Here is a 6,030-nt window from a genome sequence, read left to right on the forward strand (position 1 = left end):
CAGAGTCTGTCTTCACGCTGAATTCTAATATTTAAAAAGAAGGGGCTAATTGCATCCCATAACCAGAGTACGGCTGCCCTGCTACTTCTAAAACCCCGTATCCTACTTTCTGCCTAAGAAAGCCCTTGCTGGAAAGATCTGCAAGCGGAAAGTGTGCCTCCCTCCCTCTGGTACATTTGCCAGGGGTCAACTAAGCGTTCTGCAGGGAGAGAGGAAGTGCTTCTGAAATTTGTGCGGCCTCAGAATCCTGTCCAATAGAATATCTGTGAGTCCACAGCACTGTGTTCGTTTCTTTTGGCCCCTGCTTTTTTTTTTTTTATTCCCTGTGAAACGGGTGTAAGAGGAATGTTCACAGAGGGGTGATGAGATAATCGGCCTCCATGGTGGAATGTTAGGCTTCATCGGCTGCAAACTCCACAGAAATGGGCCTAGCTATTGTTAATTCAAGGAGACCTGTGATGTGAACTCAACGCACTAGCCACTCCTGGCAGACAGGTGGCGATCCACTTCTTCAAAGATTGGATTCACCGCCTCTGAGTCAATTCTGTCCCCATAAGCCAGAGTAGAACCGACCCTGGAGATTCCCGAGGCTGGGAATCTTTATAGAAGCAGAAAACACTGTTTTATCCTGCTGTGTAGCTGCTGGGTTTGAACTGCTGGTCTTAAGGTGAGCGACCAAAGTATGACATCGTTCTCCACAAGGGCTCCTCCTTCAAAAAGTCTACCCTCAGAATTTCTATACTCAAAGACAGTGGGTCATTCTTCATATAGCAATAACTATCGATGCAAGGCAAGCTATTGAGAAGCAACTAAACTGTACAATAATTAATTTTATTTCTGTATCACTAGATAAATGCTTTCCTACTATTTATTTGATCACTGGAATGGTATGCAAAATAATGAAAACAGTCTAAGTAACTGCAAGGTTTAGCTCATTTTCTGACTTGAAATCTTTTACTACTCAGGACCCCAGCATGAAAGACAGAGTATTATAATCGGAGGATATCTAATATCATGTTTCCTATATTCTAATTATCCAAGACGTCTTATGTACTGAAACAGTTCACATGGATTTTCCCTTATCATATCTACCATCAGCGATAATATTGTTTTTAAAGTATCATTTATGTTTCTTAGAAGAGGTTTAGTATTTTCTCCATAACTAGAATTCCAATTATTCCTATTATAAATCTGTATAAATTCAAGATTTTCTACCTATATTCTATAACATTTATAATTAATATAAATATCATATTTTAAGTACTAAAATTTAGGCATTCTAGTTTCAGTCTCTCTATTCATACGTAGTTCAGTTTTGATCAATGAATTTAATCCTGAGCTTAGGTTTCAGATTGAGAGTATTATAAGAACTGTAAATAAATAAATAAATAAATAAATAAGAACTGTAAATAATATTACTTGTTTCAAATTTGGAGAAAATATGTGGCATGTTGTGTTGATAGGAGAAGAAGATAACAATGATTTCATTATAATATCAATCTCACTTGAAGAATCTATCTGCTGATTTTGGAATTTTAAATTGTGTTATATAAAATATATGTTGATTTAATTTCCTCGGAATTCTTATTTTATACATGCATAGTATTACCTATATTCTCTAATAGCTATCATATTAGATGGCATTGATTTTAAACTTACTTATTGAGTTGCTGAATTAACCATCAATATCAGAGTATAAGCATACACCTGTGTTATATGCATATATGATCTTGCATCCTTGGGAAAAGGTGTGGCATAAAGATTTACGGTCTTAGGAACCCTCTATAGAGCCCTAGGATCATGATGAGTTGGAATAAACTAAATGGCAGCAGGCATGGTTTATAAACTTACATAAAATTTTAAACAAAATATATTTAGATGATCGTGCAATTCTTGATATGATTAAGCTATTGAACTGTAGGGTATGTGGATTATATGCCAATAGAACCATTCAAAAGTAAATAAAATAATTGTGACCATTGGAAAATAGACAAATCTATTTAGAGGGTTATTGTAAAGAAATAAGTATTTCATAAATATTTTATAAAGTATTCTTAATTATAGCATAAAAATTACTGTAGGCAACAGAAAATTTTCTGAAGTATAAAAGTCAATCAGGCAGTTCGGGCGAGGAGGCTGCGCCAGTGACAGCGATGACGGCAGAGTCGGCGCTCCAAGTTGTGGAGAAGCTACAGGCGCGCCTGGCCGGGAACCCGGACCCAAGAAGCTATTGAAATATGTGAAGAAACTCTCCACTTTGCCCATTACAGTCGATATTCTTGCGGAGACTGGAGTTGGGAAAACAGTAAATAGCTTGCGAAAACATGAGCATGTCGGAAGCTTCGCCCCAGACCTGGTGGCCCAGTGGAAGAAGCTGGTCCCTGTGGAACGGAGCACAGAGCCTGAAGAACAGGACTTTGAGAAGAGTAATCCCGGAAGCGCCCCCGGGATGCCCTGCACAAGGAGGAGGTGGAGACGGACTTCCAGGAGAACTGGAAAGCCTCTGATAGCCTTCAGCCTGAGCCCTTCATCCTTGAGCACAGACAGAAAAAGCACAAAAAACTCTCAGAACTGGAGAGACCGCACAAAGTCTCTCACAGTCACGAGCGGCAAGATGAGAGAAAGAGGTGCCACCAAATCTCACAGCCTTATTCGTCAGACCACGAATCTTCCGATTATGGCCATGTGCAGTCCCCTCCCGCTCCTGCCAGTCCTCCCCAGATGTGTGTGAACCCATACAGATCCCCGGAGGAGGACCCCGAGCCCACAGCTGCACACCAGAAGTCGGGGAAAGGCCACGGTCATGCCTCTGAGAACAGACTGGGGGTCAGTCAAGAACGGTATGTGGGCGAGCCCCTCGGTCAAGGGACGGTGAGCCAAAGCACGGAGCACAAGCCCTCCCACAAGGAGAAACGCGCGGTGGACGCCAAGGGAGTCGAGAAGGCCCCAGGGCTCCGCAGAGAGAAGTCGCACAAGGCCGGGTCCAAAGAGGACAAGAGGAGGCTGCTTCCGGGCGACGGCCTGCGGTAGAAACCGCTGTCGAGTGGTGCCTGGAGGGAGAAGGACAGAGAGGCTGGCAGCAGCAAGAAGAAGCCCTCCCCCCCCCCCCCCCGTGGAGGTGGCCACCGACAACCACCTTAAAAAGCCAAAACACAAAGACTCGGAGCGGAGCAAGCCCGACAAAGCTAAGCAGGGCTTGGACAGTGTGGACAAAGTGAAAGAGAAGGTTTCTAACAATCTAAAGACTCAGGAAGGGAAGCCAAAACCTGCTCCTCAAGACAGGGAGTCGGGGGGCGCCCTCCCCAGAGTGGAGGAGGCAGACATGGCGGATGAATTTGAGCAGCCAAGCATGTCTTTTGAGTCGTACCTCAGCTATGATCAGCCGCGCAAGAAAAAGAAGAAGGTAGTGAAGCCCTCGGCCCCCACGCTCAGAGACAAAGTGCTGAAAAAAAGCGACTCAAAGAGCTCGAGTAAAAGCTTGGACTCGGTTCTGAAATTATCGAAGGCGACAGCCGCTCCTCCAGTTCAAAACTTCTCCTGCCGCCTTCGCAAGTCAGGAGGCGGCTTGGCGACGGAGTTGACAAAGGCCATCTTTGCCTGCCGGCCTTTGGGTTTATTGGCATGCGCAGAGCGGATATTCTTCATCAGTAATTGGAGCCGTTGCTCTCGGGCATCCTGAAGCCTCAGGTACATCTCCGCCATGACTCATACTCTTCCGGCCTTTCATCCTTAAAGTCTCAGTGACAATGAATTTTCCATAATTGATCGGTATCTTCAATTAATACGTGATTGCACCCCTCGATGCGTTACAACTGATCCGGCGTGCACCGCTCCAGGACAGGCTCCAGGATAGAGTAAGGGACACCGCCCACCTCAAAGATGGAGTCGATGTTGTTCTTCAGGATGCGGATGCACTGCTGCTGCAAGGTCATCATTTTGGGGAGGTAGGCACACTTGGAGCCAGAATACACCTGCATCTTAGAATTCGTCCTGCGCCCGGTGAATCCGGCTTCTTCCTCTTCCTGGGGCGACGAGAGCACCTTCCGCTTTGGTTGCAGGGAGGACATATATTCAGGGAAAGGAAGTGGGCAGTAATTGGCTTGTATCATGTGCAGCGGCAGGTCTGGCCACACTGGCACTACATCGCTGAAGACCTTGGTGGAGACAGCTCCGGGCGGCTGCACCTTATCAGATCGATGTTCCTTCGCCTTCGATAATTTCAGAACCGAGTCCAAGCTTTTACTCGAGCTCTTTGAGTCGCTTTTTTTCAGCACTTTGTCCCTGAGAAAGTGAAGATCAAGCCAGCCCCGGCCCTCACCGGAAGCAGCCTGGATCGTTTCAACAGCAGCAGCAGCAGCAGTGGCAACAGCTATACCCCGTCCACTGAGGAATCAGCCTGTGACGGCCCTAGCACCAGTAGTGCCCACTTCGTGCCAGCGGCCAGCAGCTCTGTTTCCTACGATCCCAGAAAACCGCCTGTGAAGAAAATTTCCCCTATGATGGCCAAGACGATTAAAGCTTTCAAGAACAGATTCTCCCGGAGATAAACTGAAGACTTGCCCTGGGAGACGGGATTTAGGGGGATGAGGGAGGAAGACAAAGGCTGAAGAACCCAGAGAACAGAACTTCTTCCCAAAGAGACCGGAGTGTTCGTTCATTCTCTGCAACCTGTCGGTCTCGGCTCCTGCACTTTTCAGGTGTTCTGCCTGAGACCCTGCCTGGCCCTGCCACTGCCTTCCTGCCTGGGGACACTTCAGAATTCTGAAGATGATGTGAAGCCTCAGACACACTGAGGATTTTAAGGTCAATTATACTTTTGTTGTTAACTAGCCTCTTTGTAAAGTATAAGACATAGTTTTAATGAATAAATATTGCTCCCAGAAAAATAAAAAGTCAGTCCGAAAAGCAAAATTAATTCCAAATGACCCATCACTTTTTGAACTACTGTATCGTGTTTGGGATATGACCTGTCTTCTTGATGAGAGGAAGAGCAAGAGAAGCTTCGCACTGCTCATCACGGAGTGAGCTCTGGAAACCCCCCAGCATCTGCTCTTGTAAAGATGCACAGACTCAGAAGCCCTACCTGTATTCAATATCAATAAGTCGAGACTTGAAAACAGAGGGCTTATTTTGGTTTATAATAACTGAAGCCTTCTCTTTTATTAAAAACGTTCTTTTGTATTTCATAGAATTTACATTAAATGCAATACACATCATTTGGGACTGCACATCACACTCATATTTGGAAAGATAAATACAACAAATAAACGTAGAATTTTCAATTGTCTCTGCCATTCCCCACTCATCTGTCCCTTTGTCATATTGTGGTGGCTTGTTGGTTGCTGTGATCCTGGAAGTTAAGCCACTGACATTTCGAAAACCAGTAAAGACACTCCTGGTAGGTAAACAAATGTCAGCAGATCTTTCAGACCAAGAAAAGAGTAGGAAGAATAGGTGGGCTACTTCTGAAGGATTCGCAAATGAATATAGATAATATCATGATAAACTGGGAAAAGGTTAATTGTTAAGGATTTCACTTTGCGTGGGTCACAATCAATGCTCATGAAAGCAGCAGTCTGGCATCAAACATTGCATTGGGCGGATCTATTGCACAATGAAGTATTGAGGAGCAAGGGCATCGCCTTGAAGACTAAGGTGCCCCTGGCCCAGCCGTGGTACTTTCCATAGATTAAAGAGATGTGAAAGCTGTCCAATGAATAAGGAAGGCTGCAGAAGAAATTATGCATATGAACGACAGTGTTGGCTAAGAATAATGAAAGTGCCTTGTACTGCCAGAAGAACAAATAAATCTGTCTTGGAAGAAATACAGCCAGAATGAGCAGTAGAAGTGAAGATGGTGAGATTTCATCTCATTTCTCTAGACATGTTATTAAGAGGGACCCTATTGGTCAGAATTGACTTGATACAGTGAGTTCGGATTTTGAGTTTTATTCTATTGAAGAGGCCATCATGCTTAATAAAGTAGAGGTCAGAAAGGGAAAAAAAAGAAGAAGAAAATAGGAAGATTCT

General features: G+C 44.5%; 1 pseudogene; it reads left to right on the forward strand.

Moving 5' to 3' along the window:
- Positions 1 to 2,153: 2,153 nt before the first annotated feature.
- Positions 2,154 to 3,679, forward strand: LOC142461616 (elongin-A pseudogene; annotated as a pseudogene).
- Positions 3,680 to 6,030: the final 2,351 nt, after the last annotated feature.

This window comes from Tenrec ecaudatus, chromosome 11, assembly GCF_050624435.1.
Source record: "Tenrec ecaudatus isolate mTenEca1 chromosome 11, mTenEca1.hap1, whole genome shotgun sequence".
In the NCBI taxonomy this organism is placed as follows: domain Eukaryota; kingdom Metazoa; phylum Chordata; class Mammalia; order Afrosoricida; family Tenrecidae; genus Tenrec; species Tenrec ecaudatus.